Source organism: Pelodiscus sinensis, chromosome 9 (genome assembly GCF_049634645.1).
Source record: "Pelodiscus sinensis isolate JC-2024 chromosome 9, ASM4963464v1, whole genome shotgun sequence".
NCBI lineage: Eukaryota > Metazoa > Chordata > Testudines > Trionychidae > Pelodiscus > Pelodiscus sinensis.
In genome coordinates this window covers 22,246,578-22,259,258 of record NC_134719.1, presented here as the reverse complement: position 1 = coordinate 22,259,258, position 12,681 = coordinate 22,246,578, and the positions used below count along the sequence as shown (strand labels likewise).

General features: G+C 38.2%; 1 long non-coding RNA gene across 1 annotated transcript in view; it reads left to right on the top strand.

The window, feature by feature from the left end:
* The window catches only part of LOC106731868 (uncharacterized), a 35,112-nt gene extending 25,891 nt beyond the window's left edge, over positions 1-9,221 (top strand). Inside the window, exons 4-5 of the long non-coding RNA XR_012905920.1 lie at positions 3,434-3,601; positions 7,200-9,221. This is a non-coding gene — a long non-coding RNA (uncharacterized LOC106731868). The remainder of the gene's footprint in view (positions 1-3,433; positions 3,602-7,199) is intronic.
* The last annotated feature ends 3,460 nt before the right edge of the window (positions 9,222-12,681 follow it).

Here is a 12,681-nt window from a genome sequence, read left to right as displayed (position 1 = left end):
ACTGTAAAAAAAAAACAAAAAAAATAAACCCCCCTAGAATTTCAATGAAAACATCAGCTTTTTGCTAATAAAACATCCTTTCAGGTGAGTTCTTAATATCCTTAAAAATAACTGAATGAGTTATTGTTCAAACTGGATTTTGAATGTGCTAGTGACCGCTCTATTTCTAATTAGTGTTTGTCCTATGACTTCTATATATATTGTCATGAAAGATCACAAGTTAATGATTGGTTTTAAAATATGCATTAACAAATCTCTCTTTTTAAAAGCCTTTTAAATGTTATCTACCATTGAATGAGTGGCGGTATTTCAACTCACGGTGACACTTCGGCAGAAAACTACCTTTTTTTAAGTATAGAAATATGTAAAACAAAGTTCAGCTTTTAAATATTAGCTTTTCCTTTTTGAATAATGTATTGTCCTTATTGAGCTGTCCAAGAATGTGAGAGTGTAAAAGCATGTATGTATTGCTGCCCTTTCATCTCCAGACACTTGGAATTTAATCTAGTGTAAAAACATAGATGATTAGTAATCTCAGGTCAATCTAAAAGCCAGTACAATATGACATTAGATTTACACATAACTCACTGCTGATAGCCTTTCTTAATCAGAAATTGTAATGTAATGAGAGTAAGGATGATAATGTGTGATTCTTAACTTAAAAGAAAGCCGTTTGCCCTGGTGAAGGTTCAAGTGCAGTGTACTCTTAATTTTCAGCACTTGCAAATGTCCTTTTCTCTAAACAGCAATGGAAAATTATTCTTATATATACTATAAGATATTATTTTAACCAATTTCCTTTATGGCTGTTTGCTGAGCAGAAAGGACACTTCATAGGCTGTGGTTGCAACCTGCAAAGGCAAAGATATAGTGACGTGCCTAGATTCCTGGGATTCTTTTCTGTTGACTTCAGAGAGCTTTAGATCACGCTTCTAGATATTAGTGATGGAGTATTTGCTAATGCTTTAGATACATGAGATGCAAGTATTGGATCTAAATATTTCATTCCAAAGTGTTTGTGTAGAGAAATGTCTGCCAGTGCAAAATGACCAAAATCCCAACACCAAGCAAACTTTCTATAACTGATAATGGGAAGATAAGTCAGAGACTTCACACAATTCCTAAAGGACTTTGCAATTTGTTTTCTTGGAACATACTTAGGTGCAGTGGTGATGAGTACTAATGAAAAGCCAATAGATAGATATAACTGCTGCTTATTTTATTTGTATTACCATAGCATCTATGAACCCTACTCAAGGACCTGGATCATTTTGAATGAGACACTGCACAAATAACACAAAATTTCTTTATTAAATGAAAGCCACATCTTGCAACACACTTAATGGGATATGCAGAGGAGATGGATTGCCTGACTCCTTAATTCCATAAAGAAAAGTGAGCAGGATTTCTTCCTTGCCTTCAGAAAAATGGCAGATTACATGGCAGCCAGAAGGCTACTCTCCCTGCACAGCTAAAGGCAAAGGGATATCTCCCCTCCTCTTAGGGCAGGCCCACTGACAGGGTGCAAAGGGGATAACTACCCTGGAGACCAGCAATTCTAAAGGGCTGTAGGAGAGGAAGTGATCAGATTCCTGGTCCCGTTAGCTGCTGAGGGCTGTAAAGGTACTGGTGTGGAATGCTTGCTGCCACCACCCTTTACACACACACGCACACGCACACTCGCACCCTTTTCACCAAGTCCTGGAAAGCATCTCTTTCCAGGAACATGGAGCTGCTCCCTGCATCTTGTCTGCCAGACCTGCATAGCTGTTGGCTCCTTTGTCTTAGGATATGCCTACCCTGAAATCAAACACTCATAGCTCACTTGTGTCCGTTAACATGGGCTCTAGCTGCAAAACTGTAGTATAGACATTTGGGCTCAGGGACCCTCTGTCTTCAGAAGATCCCAGAGCCTAGGCTCCAGCTGGAGGCCAAGTGTCTCCCCTTGACTAATATGGTGAGAATTTCCCTCCCTGTTTGTGTCTCAGCCTTTGACATGGCCACAGTCTGAGGGCTAATAAGCAGAAATGGTGTACCATCAAAGGGTTGTGGATGGATCCCCAGCTGCTTAGTCTGTACCTGTTACCTGCAGCATGCCTTAAAGGCTGACATGTTCAAACCTTTCTTTTTTTCCCCCCAAAGAGTAGTAAAAGTACTCTTGGTGGTCTGTTCTCCCTCACCATATTTATGGCTCCACACACTAGTGCCTCATGTAAAAAAAAGATTTTTTTTTAAATTCAGCTACAGTAGACACAAATGTTTCAGGTTTTGTAAAGATAATCTCTCTCAAATCCATTACATTTATTCATAGCTGCATGTCAAACTATTCATCCTTTACATTACAGTCCAATTTTTAGATAGATGATTTGAGAGGAAAATGAAGCTTCTCTTCAATGCACAGGCTAGCTGAACTTACCTCTTCAGAAAACTCTCCTATATGGTTTATTATTTATGGAAATAATTTTACATTGACATAAGACTAGTAAAAGAGGTCAATGCTTAAGAGCTTACTTTAGACATATTGCATGGAAGTTGGAGATCAAATGATAGTAGTGTAACACTAGCCACAGGAGTTGGGACTACAAAAGTCATGGCTCAATATCCATCCCATTTGTCGCCCCATACAATCTTACATAAAGATCAATTGCTTGTAGGCTTGACTATGTATCTAACTTATGGCTGATAATGCTGAGACGAATTTAATTTTATCAGGTCGCCACACAAATGTTCTGAGTTGTGGTCCAAATACAGGATTTTTTTCAGTTCTCCGGCAATTCTGAAAAAAACACAAAACAGTTTTAAGCTAAACCAAAAAAAAAAAAAAAGATTTTTTTGGCAAATTGTACATTTTAAAAACCAATCAAAATTTTATTTTTAGATTAAACAAAAGATTTTGTTTAACCTGAAACCTTTCATTTCAATTTCAACTATTTTTAACAGTTTCTGACCTTTTTAAAAAAAATAATTGAAGGAAATTTGCAAATGAAAAGTGACTTTAAACCATAACATTGAAATGTTTGGTTTTGAAAATGTGAAAACAAGTGCTCTGAACTTTGGAATTTTTTTCATTAACAATTTAGTGAAACTGATGATAATTCATAATATTTTTTTGTTTCCGAGTCTTTCTTTTTTCAGCTAAAAGCATTGGCTAAATGTCCCCCAGCTCTAATTATGAGGATTGGTAGATTTGTGATTGCTCACTACAGATGTGGAAAGAATACTGTGGTATCAGACATACTATAAGATTCTCATCATTAAAGTATTACATTAGGGCAGTGTCTAGACTACACAGTTGTTCCGGAAAAAGATACGCAGCTTTTTCCATTTCTTTTTTTCAGAAAAGACTTTTCTGACATTTGGCCCATCTACACAGGGAAAAATGTCAGAAAAAAACCACCTTTTTCAGAACAAACCTTCTTCCTTGTAAAATGAGGTTTAGCGGGAAGCCAGAAAAACACCGCTGCACTTCAGAAAAAAAATTTGGAAGAGCAGACACGTTCCTTGGAATCCAGAGATATCCCAGAAAAACTCTGCAGTCTAGACATACCCCAGGAAAGTGGCACTTCGAAGATCTACAGACTTTTTGTTGAACATTCAGGAAGTAAGTATCATTTCTTTGGTACCCATAGGAAGCAGATGTTGGTTGTGGTTCTGATTCTTATCTCCTGACACAGGATACAAATTTAACATTCCAAAAAAATTCATACTAAACTATGCTCCATCACAATTCTTAATTTTGGGAAATGAATCAGCCATTAGTTATTGGTTTAGAAATGCACAGTATTTGTAGAGTCAAGATTAACTCTTGCTTCAATATCTTTGCATGCACTGTCCAAAACAGTTTAAAGGAACAACTATCCTTTTTAACTGGACTCTTAAATATTTGACAGACTTCTCTGTTTCCTTCCCCTCCCTCTTCCCCCTTCACTAAAGAATCAGCAGGAAGCTTAAATGGAAGTTTTTATAATCTACTTTGGAGACTGACCATTTTATGTAAATTTACAGCAGGGCCAGAATATGACATTGAGCACCAAGCTTTAAGCCTAAGCTCTATACCTTAAAAAAAGTTTATAATTTTCACAGAAAGGACATGAAATACATAAACATACAAACTTGATGTTCTCACAGGGAAACGAGTGGTAGGACAGAGATATTTGTGTAGCTGATGTGTATTTTTGGAATGGCTGTCTTTAGAATATTTTCCCCATATCTCCCATATTTATCAAGTGATTTTGATTAAGAAAATCCTGACACCATTTAAAGGTGGGTTTTTTTTTTGAGTCCCTTCATTTTGTTAGGCTTTTGAATTTGTAGCCTGCTTAACTTTTGCCTTTATCTGGGGCTGATTTCCATTAACATAGAGAATCAGGCTGATTTGTGATGGATGAAAAACATTAATTTATTATGTCAGATCCACTACTTTGCAGAAGGCCTGATAAAGGCTTGTCCACTACTTGAGTGCCACTTAGCCTACTTTTTAAAGGCTTAAGTGGGACATAACAAGAATATAAGTCTTGTCTGGGCTCTGCACAAGGGGTAAATTTCATCATAATGAATAATTTCTAACTGAGTGTAGCCAAGAGCAATTGAAGCATTCTAACTTCTTGTGGAGTGTATTTTTTTCCCTTTTCAAACTGTGTCAGATTTACCTTAATTGATTTCATGGTACAAAAGTCAAACCATATACAGGAAATCTTGATAAACAACATTTTAATGACAGTCTTAATTTATAGGCTTTGTTCCTAAAATCATTAAAGGACCTTTTGTTGCTTTGAACAACACATACATTCAATATATTGAAATTGAAGTTTGAGCTTAATGAAGAAAGCAATTTAGATATAAACTAGTTTGAATCAAAAGCCTGAGGATTTGAATAGTCTATCATACAGTGTACTGAATAATTTGAAAACCAAATGTCTGAGTTGACTAAAGGTATAGAAATAGTCTCCACAATCGATAAATGATGGTGGGTGTTCAGCAGAAATAAGCCAATGGCAACTTTGCCACATGCTTTCCCAAACTCTTCAAAGATGGTCTCCCGGCTATGACAGGTATTTCACTAAATCTGTAAAACACCCATCATAGTAGTCGCCAAACTTATAAGAATAAGGTGAAGCTGTGTATGTTTATATTTGAAAGGCTGTATTCAGTGTTATTTTAGCTGTGTTGGTTCCAGGGTAATGGAACAACAGAGTGGGTGAATCAGTATCTCTTACTGGACCAATTTCTGTTGCCTCAGAAGCACAAGCTCTCTTACTGAAAGAAATTGGTCCAATAATATATTACCTGGTGAACCTTGTCTCTGTCTGAATAGGTCAATCAAGTGAGTATGGTCACATGATTACTGTTGCAGGAATTTCTATGTGAAAAAGCAAATGCTCTCCTTTGTTATTTCAAAACTACCTTGGCTAGAAAAATTGAATTTGCTAGTGGGAGAGAAACATTTTTATTTTTATTTTAAAGTGTATTAATGGTGATTAAGAATATATTGATCCTGTATATGTTAGCTTTATGACCAAGACCCATGGTTTACCACAGGATTCAGTTAAGAACGTGTTTAAGTACTTTTTCTGAAGAGATGGAAGTCAGAATGAGTTTAAATACTTTGAATAGTGGCTCCCCTTCATTTGTTATGTTTGAAGATACCTATGTTAGCTGTAATATTCTGTTTCTTAGAGCTACTGGATCATCTGATTTATACAAGGTTCTGCACTTTAGAATTCTGATGTTGTGCTAGCATGACAAATTTAAAACTGAGCATTCAAAGGAAGAAACAAATATAATATGTCAATGTTAGCAGGTTAATTCAAATTGAATTCCTGACCTGTGAAGATTTGAGAGAGATTTACTTTGTAGCCAGTAGCCTTGTGAGATTTAAAAATTATCTGCAACTTTCTTTTAGCAGCCCAGCTGTTTTGCTTTCTCACCATTTTGGAGCTAGAAATCTAGTAAGAACAATGTTGAACTAATTACAACCTTAGCATTTCCTCTTCAGAGTGTTTTAAAAAACAGGTCTAAGACTATATGTAAGTCTATTCAGACAAGAAAGAAAGAAAGAAATTTACATTAATTTGTACAAAGAAGAGGTATCTTTCCGATATTTCATAATTTTGGTTAAGAGATGACTATTAGTTTCTGCCTGAGGAGGGAAAAACTGCATTGAAATGGAATGAGCCAAAATGTAAGGACTTAAAATGGCATCCATAAAGAGAAATCAAACAATAAGGCAAAAAGTAAGTGAAATTCATTCATGAGAACTATTTGTACAAGAGGCTGATATGAAGAACTTTTTTGGACAAAAAAAGTATTGATTGATAATGAAGATCAAACATCCAGAATGACCACATCCTTTAAAATAAGCCTCTTTCAAAACATTAGCATGCTGATGAAAATAGCCTTTACTCATGTAAATTTTCATGTACTTTTTACTTTGATCCTTGAATATGAGATATTTATATAATAGCTTTAAACATTGTTTGCTATTCTGCATGTAATGACAGAACAATCATGCACGAGACATACGCAAAATTCTAAAACATCCCAAACAAACTTGACCTCCACTATATATTCCCATTTCAGTGGACAATAGAGGTTCAAAATGTAATATATTTGCTTTTTCCAATGAGGTAATTTAAAGCCGTAACTAAGCATCCATTTTGAATGTTGCTACACATGCTCATGAGCTCTTCAGTAATTCAGCTTTAATGCTGTTTTTGTGTGTGTGTAAAACTTGATTTGAAAAATCCGTTCAACTGGTTTTGAATTATGGGAGAATTGTGCAGGGAGGGAAGTCTATGTGCACACATTATAGATAGAAATGTGAAGACTTCTAAATTCACTGATAAACTCAGAACTGGCTGACCAAAAATATTCTAAGGGACACATTCTGTTTCAGATAGCAAAAGAAGCTCCAGCCCTTATATAAGCATTTAAGTAAGGGGAACAGCAAGCTTTATCTGATTGACAGAAGGTGGATCAGTTCATGTTCTCAGACTAAAATATTCACACAGAATGGGCATTTTTATATTCCCATACATCTAATAATCCACATGGAGATTAGCACTTTTATTTTCTTTCATGGTTAATGAAACTCTATGTGGGTTAATATTCTCTTTTGGACAGCTGAGAAACTGTTTTAAAAAGCAGTTGACAGATTACTTTCTTTTCCTTACTATTGTCTCAACTACACTTATTTTCAGCTGAAAGAGTCTGGGAAAAAGTTCAGAAATTAAGACATAATCTTGCCCTCCATCCTTAAAGGACGGAGGCAGCTAAAAGACTGAAGAAGATGGCACTTGGTTTTCTTGCTTCCTGGAACCATGTGTTGGTACTATTTGTGTTTGCAGAAAGTTGAGCTAGTTGAAGCTCGTCGCCCAATCTGTGGAAGACTAGAGGAAGCGAGTGGAAGATATGATGAAGTTGATATTTACCTTTCCTATTTAGGGCATCAGACAGCTTTTTCTTGGTACAGTTTGTATTCTGGAAGGCATTGCATTTATTACTGGATCTCCAACTGCTTTCATATAATGCTAGTTACTAGGAGGGTCAGGAGATTGTGTCCATTTCTTTAAGAGGCATAACTTTCCACATTCATCCTTGCCTATGTCACTTCAAGATTAGACTATTGAAATTGAGCTATGTTTTTCACTACGTCATCACTGGTGTAAAAGAGTGTAGCTTGGTTGACTTCAGTGAAGTTATTCTAGTTTGTATGGTAACTGAAAATCTGGGCCCATAAAGCAAGCAGAATCTGCAGAAGAACATGGATCCTGTGCCCATAAAGCAAGCAGAATCTGGAGAAGAACCTACTAAGAGGTGCATTTATAGATGTTAGATCCAATTGGCTTCATTGGATTTTATTTTAGAAGAAGTGTGGTATGATATCTTTTGTGATTAGGAAGTTGAACAAACATGGACATTGTCCTCCCAACTCCACCAGTGGGAGAAAAGGACTATTCGAGACACTTCTGTAAGGCAGGAATGCAAATGTATAATATCTGGATAATGTGAATGGGACCATGGGAACCTCTATGTAGTGTTTGGGGCTGATAATCTTTTAAATGACATTTAATTTGTTTTGTTTGAACCTGTAAACTTAAAGATGAGGAAATTCTGCAAGTCTACAAAATGGAGCCTAAAACTCCATTTTGTATCTGAACATTCTCTCTAATGTCATCCATTTAAGATCTACATTCTGACACGTCCACAGGTGACTGTTAGATTTTAAACACTCACTTACCTGTTGGGTATGATTTGCATAGGTTATGTATATGCATGAGCATTCCAAAACCAACCTATCAGTTTGTACCACGCTCCAGGTGCATCATTTGACAGCCAATCATTTTAAACCATCGCGGCCTATGCATATTCATGAGGCCAGGTTATAAAAGGTCTGACCGAACGATGGTTCGTTCTGGTCCTCGGGCTTATCCTGAGATCAGGGCGTCGTTTGCGTCGGGCTTAGGCTTTAGGTTTAGAGAGTGAGTGAGCGTATGCAAAAGGTCTTGTAAAGCTTTATCTGGAGAGGCTAGCGGAAGGCTATGTTCCCTCCAGTCTATATAATCTAGTATTTTTCTGTGAGTTAGGCTGACGGAAGGCCAGACCTTCTCACTTAGGTTAGGACTAGTTAGTTTAGTAATTAGGTAGGTTAGTTCACGTCGTCGTGTTTGATCATCAGGCTGCGTCGGGTCAAAGCATTTCGGCCGTCATCGAGTCTGTACGTCGGGCGCGTCGCGTGTTAGCTTAGGGTTTTATTTTAGGTTAAGGTTAGGTAGGTAGAGACAGAGTCTAGCTTCCATCGCCGGTTCCAGAGGCACCGAAGGGCCTGAAGAATCGCTCTTCACGGAAGGTGAAGCCCGCAATTCTACCCAGCTCTTCGTGGGACTCCTGGCTGTTCCTCTCTTGAGGTCCGGAAGGACCGACGGATTGAGGTCGCCAGCTTCGACCCAGAGACAGCCGGCAAGGGACGCCTGGTCATTCCTCTCCTGAGGCTTTCAAATAGCCAAGGGATTGAAGGTCGCCAGCACCACCTCAATCGTCCTCCCATCGCCGTAGACTCTGTAAGTAGGGATAGGGACCTGAAGGGACTTCCCCTTTTTGTCCATGTAATCTAACAGGGGACTACCCCCTTATACGTTAATTAGAGGTATACCATCTTTTACAAATTTTACTGTTTGTTAAATTTAATTCACTTAATATAGTCTTGTGGTTATCACTGAAAACCCAAGTCTTAAGTTTTTATTTCATGCGCCATCTCAATCTAAGCGCTGACACTCTGCCGGTGATCAGATACGGAATAGGGGTCCCAACCTGAAACACCATCCCTAAGCGGATGAGTCGGGTTATCTAATAACTCTCTGGGAAGTATCTTTAGACATCTTTGACCTTCCTGATTCTGTTCGACAGACAGGTAACACTTCTCAAACTAGTTTTATACCATCATAATTTCATTTCATCCAAAGGAACAACCTCTTCATCTGTTTTTACTCTGGTGTAAATACAGTGTAGGGTACTGTATCTCTACATTTGGCTCGAATGGTAACTTTTTCAACTGTGTACACTTGCTATTTATGATGCAATTCTGAAAATACCTTATTTTTATAACCAAGAAATAACATACATACCAGTACTGGTGAATGGCACAAATAATGGCATGTCTAGCTTCTGAATTCTTTCATGCCATCTGTTTCTTATGTAGCAATTATCCTGGCCATTGTAATAAGCCCAGTGTGCCTATTCACATGTACTCCCTTCCTGGTAACAAGGGCATAAAAACTCTCACTTTCTGCACAATTGTCCTTATTTTAAATAGGCATAAATGAGTTTTCTAAAATAAATAACTGTATGACTGTCCCTGAACCCAGGCTTTTCTTAGAAAATTGATTTTTTTTTAAATATGAATATCCTCCTTGTTCACTCACATCTCTTTTGCCTGACTGCAAAATAGGGAGCTCTCCATTTGTACATAGTGAAAAGATGTTAATACACTAGAAAGCTATTTGAATAATGCAACTTAAAAATGTGTATTTCCTAAGTGTTCTGTGATTTGTCTGCTGTAAGTGGTTCAAATGGCTGTCGGACTTCATCTCTAAATCAGCAATCTCAACATGCACTTAAAACATAGCTTATAAACTAATATTTAAGGAATAAATACCAAAGGAAAAGCAAATAGGGTTTGCATGAAAAACTTGTGGTGGGAGGCTTAGAACATCTGCTGGCCAGCCATCAGGCAAACAATATTTTAAAATCTTAAGCAAAATACAGGACTATGTAGCACTTTAAAGACTAACAAGATGGTTTATTAGATGATGAGCTTTCGTGGGCCAGACCCACTTCCTCAGATCAAATAGTGGAAGAAAATAGTCACAACCATATATACCAAAGGATACAATTTTAAAAAATGAACACATATGAAAAGGACAAATCAAATATCAGAACAGAAAGGGGATGCGGGGAGGGAGGGGAATTATATGTCTGTGAGCTAATGATATTAGAGGTGATAATTGAGGAAGCTATCTTTGTAATGGGTAAGATAACTAAAGTGTTTGTTGATACCAACGGGTAAAGTGTCGAATTTTAGCATGAATGACAGTTCAGAGGATTCCCTTTCAAGTGCAGATTTAATAGGTCTTTGAAGCAGGATGCAGGTGATTAAGGCGTTGAGACAATGTCCTTTCTGATTGAAATGGCAAGAAACTATTTTTTCTTTGTGATCCTGTCTGATATCTGTTTTGTGGGCATTGATTCTTTGGCAGAGTGTCTGAGACGTTTGTCCAATGTACATAGCAGACGGACACTTTCGGCACATGCCAGCATAGATTATATTTCTGGATGCGCAGGAATATGTGTTCTTGATCTTATAACTCACTTGGTTAGGTCCAATAATGGTATCAGCAGAGTGAATATGTGGACAAAGCTGGCAACAGGGTTTTTTGCAAGGGAAGGTACCAGGGTTAGTATTAATATAGTATGGCCTGTGGTTGTTGGTAAGAATCATCTTGAGGTTAGGTGGTTGTCTATAGGATACTATGGGTCTGTCTCCCAGAGCCTCTTGGAGTTTGGTATCCTGTTCCAGTATAGGCTGTAGTTTATTGATAATGTGTTGGACAGGTTTAAGTTGGGGGTTGTAGGTGATGACAAGTGGTGTTCTATTGTTGGTTTTCTTGGGTCTGTCTTGAAGTAGGTGATTTCTAGGTATTTGTGTGGATCTTTCAATTTGCTTTTTTATTTCTCCAGGTGGGTAGTTGAGGTTTATAAATGCTTGGTAGAGATCCTGAAGTTTCTGGTCTCTGTCAGTGGGATTAGAGCAGATGCGGTTGTATCGAAGGGCTTGGCTATAGATGATGGATCGTATGGTGTGTTCTGGATGGGAGCTGGAAGCATGTAGGTAACTGTATGAGACAGTGGGTTTTCTGTAGAGAGTGGTGTCTAATTTTCCATTATTGATTTGTACTGTGGTGTCCAGGAAATAGATCTCTCATGTAGAATGGTCCAGGCTGACGTTGATGGTGGGGTGTAGGTTGTTGAAATCTCTGTGGAATGTCTCCAGTGTTTCTTGGCCATGCGTCCAGATCATAAAGATGTCATCGATGTAGCGTAAGTAGAGAAGAGGTAAAAGGGGACAGGAGTTGAGGAAACATTGTTCTAGGTCAGCCATAAAGATGTTAGCATACTGTGGGGCCATGCGTGTACCCATGGCTGTGCCACTGATCTGGAGGTATACGTCATTCTCATGGGGTGTGTCTAGACTACAGGGTTTTGTCAACAAAAGTGGACTTTTGTCGACAAATCTATACCTGCGTCCACACTGTCTTTGAGTTATGTCGACATAACATCGACAAAACTCAGCAGTTTTGTCGACGTATGTAAACCTCATTCTATGAGGAAAAATGCCTTTTGTCGACAGAGTTCTGTCGATAGAAGGCATTATTGCATCTACACTGTCCTTTGCATCCACAGTTATGTCAACAAAGCGGCTTGCTTTGTCAACAGAACTGGATGTAGTCTAGACGCTCTATGTCGACATAAGTTTTGTCGACAGATTCTGTCAACAAAACTTATGTCGACGTAAGCCTGTAGTCTAGACATACCCAAACTGGAAATAATTGTGGGTGAGAACAAAGTTACATAGGTCTGCTATCAGGTTGGCAGTGGTGTCCTCTGGGATAGTGTTTCTAATTGCTTGTAATCCGTCTTCATGTGGGATGTTGGTGTATAGAGGTTCTACATCCATGGTGGCAATAATGGTGTTATTGGGGAGGTTATCGATTTTTTGTAGTTTCCTTAAGAAGTCAGTAGTGTCTCGGAGATAGCTAGGGGTGTTGGTTGCGAAGGGTTTGAGAAGAAAGTCTACATAGCTGGATAGACCAGTAGTGAGCGTGCCAATACCAGAGATGATGGGACGTCCGGGGTGTCCAGGTTTATGGATCTTGGGGAGCAGATAGAACAATCCTGGTTGGGGGTCAGAAGGTGTTTCTGTGTAGATTTGTTCCCGAGTAGCTGTAGGGAAGCTTTTAAGGAGACAGTGTAGTTTCTTTTGGTATTCCGAGGTGGGATCAGAGGAGAGAAATTTGTAAAATGTGGCGTTAGAGAGTTGTCTGGTTGCCTCCTGGTTATAGTTGGCCTTATTCATAATGACTACAGCACCCCCTTTGTCAGCTGGTTTGATTATAATGTCCAGGT